Below are 16,942 nucleotides of genomic sequence, written 5' to 3' on the forward strand. Positions count from 1 at the left end.
TGATATAAGAATGCCATTAAGAAAAATGTAAAAATCTATAAACATAATTATAGTATTAAAATTAAAAATATTACATGAGATACAAGTAGAATTTATCAATTTAATCATTCTCCATTATCTAGCCATAGTGTACATGGTCATGTAGATATAAATTCAATATCATAACATATATTTTCATAAATAACTATGGTAAAGATATTGTACTCTATATGATATTTAGATTATATTATATATCTAACATGTATATTTCAAAATGAAAGAATTAATTCCTATAAAAGATAAGTTAATATTTTATGGCAAAATGCATATATATGTTAATTAACATTCTATGATTGTAGAATTTATATAATTTCAAATAAATTTAAATTTTATTAATTTTATAAATTTAGGCATACATAATAGTACTTATAGTTTGTGGTTCAACTTAATTAGTCTTAAGTAAGCACAGTAGTATTCTATTTTATCTGGATGAAAATGAGATAGTCAAAAATTCAAGATACAACCTACAACTAATGTTTAAAATCATTATAATTTTTTCAAAAGAAAATTTAAAAAAAATAAAATACACTTTTGTTATCTCTTCTAAACGTCTCAGGTGGTTGTGGAGAAGCTTCGCATGGTTCTTTTTGAAACTTCTGTTCTATGAACATAATTATAATATTTGTACAAATTAAATAGTTGATTGTGACATGTGTATTGTTTTAATTCTACAACCATTAGAGGGCATCCTACTTGGCTATGTTTGTATGGGAGCCATTAACCAGAGTACAGAGAGCCCAACTTACCTATTTCTACATATCTCATTTACTTTTAAATATGTTACCTCAATTTCCAACATTACTTAAAATGCTTGCCCTGCCCCAGTTGTTCTCTCGTTTCTCCAGATTAATTTACTAATTTGATCGATGGTGAGCAGGCGACGGTGATGACTGTGTTAGGCCAACGACATTTACGATGGTGAATAGGTAGCGGTGATGTCTATGTATGGTCGGACATACAACCAAGCATAGGCAAAGTCTTATTGGAAATTGGGGTTTGTGTCTCCTGCCTCACCTAGTCATGTCCATTAGCACACCTGTTGGATGTTTGGGTTGATAGTGGGGGTGACACAACTAGAAAGGGTTCTTGCGTTACAAGTGGTTGTGGCTCTAGCCTCTTTTTCAATGGTGTTGGTGGTGCCCCTTTTGTAACCCTAGCTGATTTCACATAGGCACCTAGGACTTTTACGACATTAGCTTCGTTGATGACTATAACTTGCCCCTCGCCATTCCTCCTAAGCAAGGTATGAATCAAAAGAAGATATCCATAAACTAATCAGATTTCTTCTTGCTAAAAATCAGTGACATGGTGATATCACGAAAGTTTTTAGAATATAATTTTTGGTAATTTCTTGTGATGGTAAATCAATTTTACCCTTGCGAAAATGGGGATTAACCAATCACAAAATAGTAATTAATGTTTAAAATTAAAATTAACATTTTTTCTTTATATTTGTGAAGAAGACAACAAACTATAAAGCCACAGCCTAGAATCATTTATTACTATCAAAATAATTCCTTAAAAAATCAATCAGAGTTTAACTTTCAAGTAAGAAGTATTGAAAGGAACCCAACAATGAGAGGTGCACACATACATGCATAGAAAGATTAATTTTGTATTATGGTTAGAAATTTCATGTGGAACTAAGAGGCTTATCAATTGAATAGGTTGTTTTCTTTCAATCATGGAAATAAAAACATTTGACAAGGATAAAGGAGAGGATTGAAAGGAAAAAAGGAATATCAAGAAATATTAAAACTTCTTCACAATGAACATATTCATAACAATAAAATTTTAAACAATTTATCTTAATTTGGTAAATGTTGTAAATAACATTAAGTTTTTCACAACTATTTATACATAATTGTTTAGAAACTTGTGGAAAACATCTATGTACTATACAGCAAGTAATTAATATTATTAGTTTTTCCCTCCAAATAGATGAGAAAATGGTCATTTATATAGTTATGTTTAACAATTTGTAATATTAAACTGTTCAAAACAAAGTCTTTAGTTGAATTCGATGATACAACAATGGCCAAGAGAAAACCAAAGCCTTCTAGAATAAGGACACAAAGGGTGGGCTATAAAGAAGAAATTTATTGAATAGATTAAAAAAATGAATTATATTTATGATTTGTAATGGTGTGATGGATTCAAAATTATAAGGAAAAAATATCCTTTCTGGAGTATGCAGAGAAAATAAGGATAATCAAATTCATGTATATTTAATAAAAATTCTTTTGTAATAGTTTTTCTTTTTAAATTGTTTCAAAATTTAATTTTTTTATTGCATCTTTAAGAATGAAAACAAATAGTCTTTTTTAAAATTTTAAAAACAAGAATAACTTACAAACTATAGAAAAGAATTTAGAGCTTAAAACAATTCTAAAATATAATTGATCATATTAATTACATTTTAACACTCCATTGATATAATAGTATCCTACCCATGACAAGAATTAATAAGATACACAATGTGTCAAAGTTCCTCTCAATTGTTAAAGGGAAAGGAACGAAAGATATATTGGAGGAAATGTAAATAAAGAATAAGAGGTGACATGAAGAGTGAATTATAAAGGTTAGAAAGATATGCAATTATGTATACAAAGGGGAAGATGAGGCAGATAACAAATGATTTATAAAGACTATAAAGATATGATCAATCGAGATAGTTAGAATCAACTATTGGACTCTCTTTACTTTTTTATGTTATTGTACTAATAACATGTTGTTAATATTTTGATATGATCTTTACAATCTTGGATAGTTTCTTTTAAAAGAATAAAACCCTTGTTAGATGTTGTTTTAATATAAAAAAACACTGATATGGTGCTTGTGTTATAGAAATCCTCTAAAATTTCCATTAGCAAATGTGCATATTTAGTTTATGATTGGTCCTTCTAGATGTATGCTATTTTTTAATTTTTGAAATAATTTTAAACCTAATTTTAAGTGAAAAAGGAAAAAAGTCTTGATATACCAAGCCTTGTCCAAAAACACATAAGATTCAACCATTTCAATGGCTCCCCTCGACTATAATAATTTGTCTTAATAAGTAACAAAAAATAACCAAAAATATTTCATTTTTATTTAGAAGAGAACATAAAAGTCTGAAGCTAAAATATTTAGCATCCATAGTGGATCAAGAGTAGAATAATGATTAAATAGATTGATGCAAATTTTCCCACAACTATTATAGACAAAAACTAATTCCATTATACAATCAAAGCAATAAATGTTAATAGAGAAGAGTTTTACAAATCAAATTATAAATTTCTTGGCCGATAGTAGAAATTATAACATAAACCTTCAAACATATTTGTAACTTATTGTTCTCTTATGAGGGCATATTGCATTTCTTGGATAGGGGCTTTGCAAGTTGTCATGTTTTGGGGTATGGATGTTTGAGGATAATCTTAGAGGGAATTTGAGAGATTTGAAATATGAGTTTATCATAATAACAACAAGTGGAAGTTGTAATCCCTTCCTCTATAATATTAGAAGAATCAAGGGCTTGTCTAATAATCCAGAGGTATCATAACATTTTTTGGTGTCAATATAATGACAATGCAATTTATCAAGAGATAACTAAAACTAAGAGAAGAGTTGGTACAATGAGTAGACAATATGCTCTAAAGAATGAATAAATAAGGAGACAAAATTTTCTCAACCATTAGCCATTAGAAAACTAATACAAGAAAATATTAGAGAAGCTTTGGTATGATATCAAAAGAAAAAGAGACCCAACAATAGCTTGTCAATTTAGTTATTATGCAATTTATCTCCAAGAGAAAGATTCTACGTGTAGAGAACACAATCCAAATTTGGGATAGTTTATTTCATCATCTAGCTAATGAAAAGGGGGATGAAAAGATACAAATTATGAAGAATGAACATTTCATTAAATTGTGTATATAACATAATGCAAATAGCCTTGATTGAATGGTAACAAGTCTACAAAATGATGTATGATGTAGACTCTAGAATGAACAATGAAAGGAACTTTTATGACCATACAAAAATACCATCACACAATGCCCTTAGATTAACTATAAAGGCATACACCCTCAGATTAATCGTACATGTGTTCTGTTATTTTATTTCCGACTTACACTAGTCTTCAATTGATGCAGGTTATAATCTTTACTTCTATCACTCCACAATAACAAGACATGCAAGTCAAGACACAAGATTCTAAGTGATGGCACAATCCATAACCAACAACTTGATACCACTTCACACAACCAAGATTCAACAAACCCCAAGGGAGATGTCTATCCCTGTAGTGAGAGTGAGAAGCAATGGAAATTAAAAATCTAGATCAAAGTACAGAATATCAAAGAGTGTTTTTAGATTATCATCAATTTGGCCCACAAAAATAATTTCTTTACATCACTATTGTAAATATACAATTTTGACATGGGTTGCAATTGATCATCCCTCAAATTATAAACCTAACATTCTAAAAGCTTCCAAAATAACTTTGATAATCTATTACTTTTGTTACATAGCTCGTGCTATCCTTTATATTTCCTTGAACTTCTAGATAAAAGTACAAAGCTATGTCACCTTTCATGCTGACTTATCAGAATGATTGAATTTGAGTATTTTTTCTAAAATTCAATTTTAAAAAAATATATGATCTAGATAAATTCATTCTAGATAAGTTATATATGGTCTCACACTTTTCCAATTAGAAATGTTTATTTAATGTATGTTTTATACTAGTTTGTATCCAATTACTGAAGAAATAAAATTAGTTTAGAAAAGTGGTGTTTCAATAACTCTTACTATTTTTTACAATACTTTTTTTAATAACATATAAACACCATTTTATAAAGCTCAGAGTCAAGAATAAAAAGGTGAAGTTTCAAAAAAAGGGGATAAACTTTAGAAGCTAATGGGCTAATAAATGAAAATTATTATTAAAATTTGTTTTATTAAACCCTCTTAGACATGAGTTAGGGTTATGCCCTCTTTTAAGGGGTTTGGAGGCATTTTGGGCTCATTCCAGAACTTGATTTTTGCGCATTGCTTTGTTGTTCTTTAGAGGCTGCCAAACCTGTGAAGAAGGAGACCCAAGAATGGGAGTTTGGAGGTTTCCAGGAAGGCTAAGGATGGAAGTTTGAAGCCATTCTATGTGCATGCTCATGCAGAGTTTGCCTTTGTGCTAAACAGTGCAGATTTGTGGGTTTTTGGGTGTATTTTTTGTAAGAGTTTGGTGTTTTCAGTTGAGTATTTCATATCAGTTTGGGTTGCTGCTGTATATCAAACTTTTAAATGTTAAAATAGATCTGAAAATATTTATTTGGATATGATTATACTTTTGTGATAGATTATTAATTTTTTGTGGTGATTTCGAGCTATTTTGTACTATTTTCGGGAGCTCGATGAGCATTATTTTTGTCCTCCGTTTGGGAGCTATTGTGTGCATGTTATACAGATCTAGAAATGTCATTTTATAGGCTGTTATGCTGGTCAAATTTCTGTAAAAATGTCTACTTTCAAATTTATTAATAATAGGTGAAGTTGTGAAGCTTTTGGTACTATTTCTGACATACCCGATTTGGGGTTTATTGAGAAATTGGTGGATCTTTGAAATATTGGTTGTTTGATTTTGAAGATCTGATTTGAGGCTTGAAATATCATATAAAATCAGTAAAGGGACATTGCAATGGTATCAGAGCTATGATCTTGCCAGCCTGAGGGTTTGTAGAAGTTTGCATGTCAGTTTTGACAACTTTGCAAATCTTGCATGTCAAAATGTATGGTTGCATGCTACTTCTAATCATTTGCATGTTAGTTCTTGGTGAATTTGGTGGTTGCATGTTTCTTCTAATCAGCTGCATGTCAAAATCTATGGTTGCATGCTACTTCTAATCATTTGCATGTTAGTTCTTGGTGAATTTGGTGGTTGCATGTTGCTTCTAATCAGCTGCATGTCAAAATCTATGGTTGCATGCTACTTCTAATCAATTGCATGTTAGTTCTTGGTGTTTGAAGAAGTTATAACTTATTGGGGTTACACTCTACTTTATCTAGAATGGACAGGTATAGTACAGAGTCTCAAAGGACACGATCTTGGACAATTGATATCCAGAGTCAGAATAGTAGAAAGGATGGTTATTTAGACATTCGAGATAAACTTAGGAAAATAAGCCATGACATGTCTGAACAGTTGGTTGAGCACCACCGTATAATGAATGACATCTTGTCCGACCCAGCTAAGGTGGATAAGTTGATTGGATTTCTATTTGGCAGATTTTCTCATAGGGCAAATGACACAATTACCAAGAACTTGCATGAGGAGTTTGAGAAAGTAGCTTATAGCCTGGCTGAGGTCTCAAATTCTACTCCACCACAAGAGGTAGTGAGAAAGGATATTACATAGGTTGATAGTAATGGTCAACTTGATACTCAAATTGAGACAATTGTATACAAGTCGTCAAAGGGTGATGTCACAGGTATTCAGGATGGTATAGTTACAACAGGTATTGACTACAACAGGTAGTGACTACAACGTAGTGGGTTCAAATGATGATTATGAGGATGTTGTTGTGCATGATGGTGAGATACCTGGTAGAGATGAGCATACATTGAGCATTCATGACTTTGCTAAGAAAGAGTACCAGGTACAGTTAGATGCTTCGACACATGAGGTTGAGGCTGGTAGTACTTCACATGATTCGTCCAACCGACTGAAAGTGAACAAAGACAGTACTGTGACTTCATTATCTCATCATGACAGGTATGTGGAGTTAGTTGGTATTGGTCATATTACTTAGGTGAGGAGTTTTCTTGAGTTACCAGCTGATTCTAGTTTACAGATATGGACTCGAGATTGTTATATTGGCGTTTGGGATTCAATTGATTGGAGATCTTTAACACTTTTTGGTAGCAGTTTTTGTTTGGGTGCTATCATGGATTTGATTAGCAGATTGCACAGTGTTTTCTTTTCTTGTGGCAGTAGCTTGTTCGATGATGGTATTAGTTTTTATACACCGGTGTTGGGCTTTGTTCATATATCCAGTCGACCATACTTGCTGGAATGTGTTGATGATCTTTCATATTTGGCAGTGTATACATATGAGTCCCAAGATCATATTGGCATTGATGACATCTAGGAGGATGCAGTGGGTAGTTTTGAAGACTTAGTTTCCTTGGAAGTTTCTTTTGGTACAGCGGAGTTAGACATTAGTGCTACAGTTTTTTATACTCCATATGTTGATATGATCTTTGGAGTTGATTCACAGGATATGGATGGTAATACTCTAGAGACTAGTAACTTTGAGGATACTCCTTTAGACAGTGCATCAAAGGAGGTTTGTAGGAGACAGTCTAGCCAGTGCCATCATGTGTCTAATTAGTTGAGAGTTAGTGAGTGAGATATTGCTATCGCTTGCTAGCATTTTGATGCTGCTCATCAGTTGTTAGCAGTTTATGGATGGGGTTCTCTTACTAGTGATGAGCAGGGAGGCAGTTATCTTTCCTTGACAGAGTTCCACTCTTTATGGGAGGCTATCTAGATTCTGAGACAGGATTATATGCAGTTGGTAGCCAATAGAGATTATCTTATGGAGTGGGGTAGTACAACATACGATGCATTATTGGCCAAGGAAGATGAGGTGAGTGAGCTTACTCAGTAGCTTGAGGTGACTTCTGAGATTCTTGAGAGTACACAGTTGGCTTTCAAGGAGTCACAGTTTCATTTGGCTAAGGTGACCATGGAGTTCGAACAACTATAGTCTTTACCAGATTTTATACAGTTAGAAGCTATGGTTTCTGGTGATCTGAGGATGTCCATGGTCGAGATTTTCAAAGACAGTGGAGATGGGGATGCATCCATCCTTGATACTAACATTTGCATATTGGGTTTGTCCCCACTAGAGTCGAGTTCAGTTGAGTTGGGTGCTGCAACAGATTGTTGTGGTATGCCTGACATGGTCGTGACCTCTACTACTAATGGCACAAAGACTAGAGATGATGTATCAAAGACCATGTGTGATGTTGTTGAGCCGATAGTTGGCATGGTTCCTGCTAGTAATACTACTCCCTTGGTGATGTCTTCAAAGGTAGTAGTCAGTTCCAACTTGGTTAGTGATCAATTGTAGTTAGTTACATCTAGATTGCAGTCTGAGCCACTGATTGAGATTGGCACATTCTATCGACATTACATTGTGAGGTATGCTCATCAATTCACCTTTGATGACTATTTTGATGAGATGATGATACAGAGATGTACTTTGGTTCCTAGTGCTTATCATCAATTATGGGATAGTTTGATGCCTCAGGATGAGAGTTATGATGGGCATGACATGGTGATAGTTCCTGCAGTTGACAGCCTGATAATACATGACTTAGAGCAGGAGTTTTGGAGTGATGCTTCAATGGGTTTTATTATTGATTCTACTCCTTTGGCTATGACATCTTCTGACGTAGCTGGTGATCAGTCACAGTGGGTTGTATCACTTGTTCATGGTGAGTTGTTGACTGAGGTTGGTTTTTTTTATCAACATTATATTGTAGGGTATGTACATCAGTTACCATTTGATCCTTGTGCTGAGGAGTTGATGGCACACAAACTTGGTTTGGGTTCCATTTCTTGTTGTTTATCTTGTGATGGCTTTTCACCATCAGGGGTGCATGGGAGTTATGGTTATGAGATAGTGGCCAGTGATCTGCAGAGTTGTGTTGACTGCAGGAGTTATACAGTGTGTGGATTCTCCATACTTGGTACAGTTTCATTCAGGAGCATTCACCATTGTTGCAGAGTTGGATTGTACATTCTGTATAGGCCAGTGGGATGCATTGATGGTATTTACTATATTGGCAATTTGATTTGTCCACTTTACTTGAGTTTTGGTGTTCTAAGAGTTTATGTCTCGTGGGTTTTTGACTATGCAAGTTGTGACTTTGGAGTTTGGTTGAGCAGTAATTGTCAGTTTGATTATGGATTCCTCTTGGTTATATTGTAGAGGATATTGCAGGAGCCTGTGTTAATTGACAATAGTATAGTTCATGACTACATTTGGGATCCTGGTGGATTGATTGGTCTATTTTTTAGCCATTTCTTGAGGACAAGCAATATTTGAAAGGGGAGGACTTGTCATGTCCCTTTTTCAAATAATTAAAAATAATAATCTTTGCTAAGGTAGGCAGGCCCAAAAAGGTGAAGTTTCGGAAAAAGGGGATAAACTTTGGAAGCTAGTGGGCTAATAAATGAAAATTATTATTAAAATATGTTTTATTAACCCCTCTTGGACGTGAGTTAGGCTTATGCCCTCTTTTAAGGGGTTTGGAGGCATTTTTGGACTCATTCCAGAACTTGATTTTTGCGCATTGCTTTGTTGTTCTTCAGAGGCTGCCAAACTTGTGAAGAAGGAGACCCAAGAACGGGAGTTTGTAGATTTTTTGGAAGGCTAAGGATGGGAGTTTGAAGCCATTCCATGTGCATGCTCATGCAGAGTTTTTCTTTGTGCTAAACAGTGCAGATTTGTGGGTTTTTGGGTGTATTTTTTGTAAGAGTTTGGTGTTTCCAGTTGAGTATTTCATATCAGTTTGGGTTGCTTCTATATATCAGACTTTTAAATGTTAAAATAGAGCTGAAAATATGTATTTGGATATGATTATACTTCTCTGACAGATTATTAAATTTTTGTGGTGATTTCAGGCTATTTTGTGCTATTTTCGGGAGCCGGATGAGCATTTTTTTTGTCCTCCATTTGGGAGCTATTGTGTCCATGTTATATAGATCTGGAAATGTAATTTTATAGGCTGTTATGCTGCTCAAATTTCTGTAAAAATTTCCACTTTCAGATTTATTAATAATAGGTGAAGCTGTGAAGCTTTTGGCACTATTTCTGATATACCCGATTTGGGGTTTATTGAGAAATTGGTGGATCTTTGAAATATTGGTTGTTTGATTTTGAAGATCTGATTTGAGGCTTGAAATATCATATAAAATCAGTAAAGATACATTGCATCATCCATGCCTATAGAGAAGGCAATCTTTTAGTTGATTGTCTAGCTAATTTGGGTACTAACGGGGTTTATATTAACTCTTTAGTTTCCCTACTTAACTTCCTTAATCTTCCCAACTTGGTTAATATTGTGGCAAAATAATATGTTTAGAATAAGGTTGAGTCATTCTCATATTTTATTTAATATTAAATCATGACTTCTCTATGATTTTGCATGTTTTTTCTTTTATAGATCTCACTTGTTCTTTTGAGATATTGTATGTAGGTCAGGGTCTTGGATTGCACTTGCATCAAATGGCTTTCTAATATCATGGTCTCAATTGGAGTTTTGGATGTAGATCAGTGATGATAATCTTTATGATAGTTTTTGGCTGGGCTCTTGGTTTTGTCTCTGGCACCAAACAATGAATTGTATTGATATGAGTTTTGGACTCTTTGTAATCACTATATTCTTGATTTGGGAATCTCTAGGACAAGATTAATTAGTGTTGATAGATACTCTCTCTTGATGCAATATTTCTTCTTCTCTATCTTTTTTGTATCAGGCAATGACCAAAGTTGTTCTTTTCTGGTTCTTTTCTCTGGGAGCTATTTTGAACCATTTAGTATTAATATAAATATAATGTTTTTCCCTACACACACACACACACACACACACACACACACACACACACACACACACACACACACACACACACGCACGCACACACACATTATTTATTTATTTTATTTTAATTTGTTTCCATCTTCCTTATGCTTCATTCTGGAACAATGAATGAGCCTTTGAATTTCAGTTGTAATTGACAAAAAATGCTTCTCCAAACAAGCACATGATTTTATAGGTGATAAATAAACTACATTCTAGAATTTACCTTATGGATTTCGATTATTTAATTGCATTGAAGATAGCTAGAAATTTATTAAATTTTAAGTTTTAGTAATTCTTTTTTCTCCTTACATTTATGACTCGCAACCAATTGAAACATTGATAATTATCATTTTTTGAGGTTTGTAAATACATGAAATTTATCAAACTTTATAATAATTTAATGAATTCAAAAATTATTTAAAGTTAATTGGTCTAAATTTTAGAAATGATTGCAGCTAACATAAAATGTTTGCTATAAAGGAACTAATAAAACTAGCAGTTGCATGTTTTGGACATGCAACAAAAGGTTGATAGAGATTTTTTCTTATCGGTAATTAGCCGAAGCCTAGATTAATGTTGCATGTTTTGTACATGCAACAAAAAGTTGATAGAGATTTTTTTTTTTATAGGTAATTGGTCGAAGCCTAGATTAATTATTGTTATTTCTTGTAATTAATTATTTTTATGTGTTAAGAGAATTCAATCCTAAGACCTCCCACATGAGAGGCTCACAAGTTAACATTGTGTTGTAGGCTCTTGCCTAAGATAGAGATTTTATTTATATCTATAAAAGTTATATGACACATTAATAACAAAATTTTGATGAGAAAAGTACCAATGATTTCATTTTGTTTTTATTAATAGGTGTTAAATATTTAAGAAATATATATTTTATCTAATTTGAAAATCAAATTATTCTTCCTAACTATGAAATGTAGTAATTTTTTTTTTAATTTAATAAAAATGAACATTCACAAAATTTGTTACATTCTTGTAATTTAAAAATTATATCACTAAAATAATTCTACTTAATGTATGGAAACTAAAATAATCAATATAGCAATTTTTATTCATGTTCCAAATAAATATGGTCATGTTGACTGCTCCCAAAATATCTACATCTTTGACTCTTATACATGGTTTGCTATCAATATTGTCCAAAATAGAACAAAAATAAGAATCATCAATAAAATAATAATATATATTCTATCATTGGTACCCACAAATAACTTGTTTGTCCAATTCTAGATCTTGCTGGAGAAACAAAACTTATAGAAAAATATAGAGAAAACATAATAAAGTCATTGAAAATATTTTTTTTTATCAACCATAATTACAATATGTGTGAATTGCAATGAATAAATAAAGGAAGAAGAAAAAAATTGCATGTAATTTTTGAAGAGGTGGAGAAAACAATTAATAGTTCACATTTAGCATAAATTTATCCATAAGTAATGGGAAAAAACCATTGTTGCTAATCTGGAATTAACATATAACTGTTCCAAATTTGGGAAAGGAAATTTCATTACTTTCTAATTGTTCATTATTTTTTACATCATTAAAAAATAAAAGTTTTGTTTTGCTCCTTTGAAAATTGTAAAATGGAGAGGTCTTAAATAACTAGAATGTTCCAAATTTGGGAAAGGAAATTTAACAACTTTCTAATTGTTAATTATTTTTTACATCATTAAAAAATAAAAGGTCTTTTTTTGTTCATCTAGAAATTGTAAAATGGAGAGGTCATACTGCTTAAAAATTTAGGAAAAAAAGATACTTTAAAGTTTTAACTATTATTAGCTTTTATAAATATTGACTAAGGAATCTAGACTTTTCAAAAGATTCATTTAGAATTGTTCATGTTAAAATTATTTTCATATTATGGACAAATGTCTTCAAAATTAATTAAGAAATAAAAGATTGATTGCATGGATCATGTCCATTCCAACTGTAGATGAAAAATGTGATGCGTCTATCATACTCTACAACATTCAGATTTCTCCCCTATACTGCATCATTTATAATTTCCTTACTATTAAAATATTACTATTATTAAGATGATAAGGATTGAAACATTGGACTTCTTTAAATAAATGATATAAATAGTAACAAACTATTTCTTCTCTAAACATCTAAGTTCTTGGACATATTTAATCTTGTGTATTTATAAATGAATTGTAAGTTATACTTAGATTTAATTGTGAGATTTTAAACATATAAACAAATTTATAAATAGTATCATTTTCAATTGAAGACTTGTGAAGATCTAAAAATTTCTTAACAATGATCTACAAATAATTTTATAGGAAAATTTGATTAAAATATTTTTAATTGACACAAGTTATTAAATTAATGGTTTATCGTCAAAATAATTTTATTAAAAAAAAATTAATCATACACAAATTTTAAAATTGAATGAAACAAATATTTTTAACAATCTATCATATACAAGAACTATATGTTTATTAAAATATATTATAAACACTGAAAATTAAAGAACAATGTTTAGTTTAAAGATTTTTTAAGGATTTTGATTTTTTAATTTAAGTTCCACACATTACCTCAATGCCACGCCATAAGCTAGTAATATTCTAATTTTGAAGTCTAGTGCATAATGGTGACATTTTTTTATGTTCAGTACCCAAAATGAGGAGCCTTTTGTTGTTGAGATGAGGCATTAAATTTTGGTCATTCTAAATATGTATTTAGTAAATATCATATTAAAGGTAGCTTACAGTAATCCCATACATATACGAAGCGTATGTAAGTTTATTATATATATTTGTATTGTGTAAGTTTATTATATATATATATATATAATGTTTCAAACAAAAATTGAATATCTACTGAGATAAAATATTTACAATTTCTCATTTTTTTCTTCATTTCTTAATTGCTCTCCCTCTCTTAAAATATTATCAAATGAGAGGGCCAAATAAATTTACCCCAAAATCATTGCTCCACTACATCAAATCTAATCTTAGGTCTAAAAATAAAATATAAATCAGAAACCAATTTCTTTTTCCTCTATATTTGGAGAGCTCGATAAATAGAGAGATGAATTGGGCACTCTAAAAAGGAACTGTGATTTCCAAAAAAACATAAGAAAAAATAATACCCATGCCTCTAGCTTTTCCTTCAAATCTTTTTCACATAGATATCAAAATATGTCAAGGAAAAACAACAAATTAGCATGGCTAAAATCACCACAACTTTCCTGAAAAAAAAATGTACAAAACAAATAATCAAACTCCAAAATCTCTTGTAAAAGTGGTAAAATCTCCTCTTTTTCTCATTTCCTTGGGTCTTTACGGCCCCACAATCACTTCATCACTTAGCTATGTAAATTCTATTAACAACATTCTACAAATTTGTTATGTAATTTCAACATTAAAGAGCACACTAATGAGATTAGATCCCAACATGTAGGGGAAGAAAAAAAATGGCAACTTAGGGAATATAATTTAAAGCATGCATTCTACAAATTTATAATGCATTCATACTTGTAACTATGGTCTGGAAAATTCTAGGAAAAAAATACATACGTTCTACCATTTATGTAGCCTGCAAATAGTTGAGAATGGTTAATGGTTTTGTAAGTCATGTCTTGTGTGGCCCCATAAATTTTAACAACCACACAATATTTTCCACCATAGTTTTTTGTGGATCTTCAAGACTTTCATCCAAAATATCCTTTACCAAAGCTCAACTCTATTATTACTTTGATTTGCATTAAACCAAGCCTCCTTGAGCCCTTCTCTGATTGGATGTTTCATGCTTATTGCTTTCAACACCAACACTCCAAGGCTATACGCATTGCATTTCTCCATTGTGCATAAATTAAAAACTCAAATTATAAGTTTGGAAGAATTTTCTATGGAAAGCGTTCCAAAAAAGCTTCAAATGATCTACATTAAATTAATTTTTTTTAAAGATTAGAAAGGGGTTTGGTTCTCAGAGATTGATGTTGAAGTGGGTTTCAATTCGTGATAAGGTGAAAGCTGTTTTAGATGGGACAAGGTGAATGTGATGGAAAGCTATTTTTTAATACTCTTACATTTAGTGATGAACATTGATGTACCTTAGTGATGATACCTTAGTTTTATTCAGATATTGATATATTTTAATAATGATACCTTTGTTCTAGTCTTATGATATCAAATTGTCCATACTAATAGTCATGTAGAGCACATCTCTTGTTGTGTTGTTTCTATTTGGTTCCAACATAGAATTTTTGAGTGACTTTAAAATTTTTTTTTATGATTTTTGTTTATATTTAATATATATTAAAACTAGAGTTATTAAATTTTATGTTTATGAATTCTATAATAAATTGGTAATCATTATGACTCTGATTTAGTATTCTTTTACAGTAGTATAAATCAATCAAAAGAAATAGCTAACATATAGGTAATCAATGTAACTATTACCCTTTCACAATGCTAGACAATAATCAAAAGAAATGAGAAAACACAAACTTTATTGGAGAATAATTATATTGGAACTATCTTAATCATTTATGTCTATAAAGTCCATCTAGTCATCATTGTTCTAGGTGACAATGTAATTGCCGTAGGAAAAACACTATTCTTCTAAACATTGATAGTCATGTTCCATGAAACATTATCTTATTATTTCATGGTTTTCAAAAGTTTGAAGGTTTCCACCAATTTTTTGTGCTTGAGTTGCAAGTAAAAACATTTATATATTGGTGTTTGTATTGTTCAATGATTATGGGTCAAATTTTAAAAATATCTTTTAGTGGGAGTTAAAGAAAGTTTGGAATGGTGCCATATTCAAATCTAACACTATGGATGCGGCTATCCTCTCTACAAGCTGTACAAATGATCAATTTTCAAAAAATAGAAAACATCATAGATTTTTTCGAAAATCTAATCTTCATGATCTGCATAGTTTGTAGTTGAAAACAACAAAAAATTGGAAAAAAAAATCACTATATTTTCGTGAATCTAAAAAAAAAAAGACTTTATTTTGTCTTTAGTTCATTTTGTCTAGAGATTAGCCTGTCCCGTTTTGAAATGGGTTGTATCAAATTTGTATTGGGTTGGACTCCTTTAACATCAAACAAAAAAAAAAAAATTGAAGCTAAAAGTGGTGGCAAAAATAATGAAAGCGATCAATGGAGGAGTCTTTTTCCAATCATCCAGATGCCTTCAACACATAAGAACCCGCAAAAGAAAAATGTACACTTTGTTTGCCTTGACAAGGCAAATGCAGCATTGATGGACGTCATTTGCTAAGTACACATGAATCCTTTTGACCTTTATTGTCAAATAGGCTTGGGGAGTCAGCCACGAAGCTACAACGATGGGTGAACGTCATGGACCTTGCCACTTACATAGGTAGCTTAATTTTGACGGTTTCAAATAATTACCACGAAATTTTAGAGACACCAACAAGAGAGCAGAGGTAGGTAATTGGAAAGAAGATGCAACATCACACTTTTATACGTTAATGTTACTAGTATATTTAATTAAAGATTATTTATATTGAGTATACATAAAAAAACATTACTAGTATATTTAATTAAATATATGTACACTGACTATACATAATAAGAAGAGAAAGAAAATTAAAACTTGCTACAGCCCTAACACAGAGAAAGTAATTTAGCATGCTTCACGCCATTCAATGGATTTGACAAGAGTTCTAGTGGAGCTAGAGTCACTGCCTTTTGCGTAAAAAGGAGGACAAATTTGTCTAATAGTAAAAGTGTAGTGAATGTTATTTCTTTCAAAGTTTTAACATTTGACCTTTATTTTTTTGTTTGAAATATTTTAATTAATATTTTTTTTGTCTTGAAATTTTTATGTCTTAGTTGCATAAGTTTTTGCTCAAACCTTCTATTCATTGAGGTAAAATTAGTGACATCAAAGTTTTAGATCTTTATTTAACGTCTTTCATTAAGTTTTTGAATCTTTGATAAATGGGTGACATATAGATTTCAAATATTTTTTAGATGTATGAGATCAAGATTTTGGATCTATTTTCAATGTCAATTTATATTGATATAAGAATGCCATTAAGGAAAATGTAAAAATGTATAAACATAATTATAGTATTAAAACTAAAAAATTTACATTAGATACAGGTAGAATTTATGAATTTAATCATTCTCCATTATCTAGCCATAGTGTACATGGTCATGTAGATATAAATTCAATATCATAACATATATTTTTGTGAATAACTATGGTAAAGATATTGTAATCTATATGATATTTAGATTATATTATATATCTAACATGTATAT

The sequence above is a fragment of the Cupressus sempervirens genome, chromosome 9, assembly GCF_028749045.1.
Source record: "Cupressus sempervirens isolate cs-2001-9-10 chromosome 9, ASM2874904v1, whole genome shotgun sequence".
NCBI classification, from domain to species: Eukaryota; Viridiplantae; Streptophyta; class Pinopsida; order Cupressales; family Cupressaceae; genus Cupressus; species Cupressus sempervirens.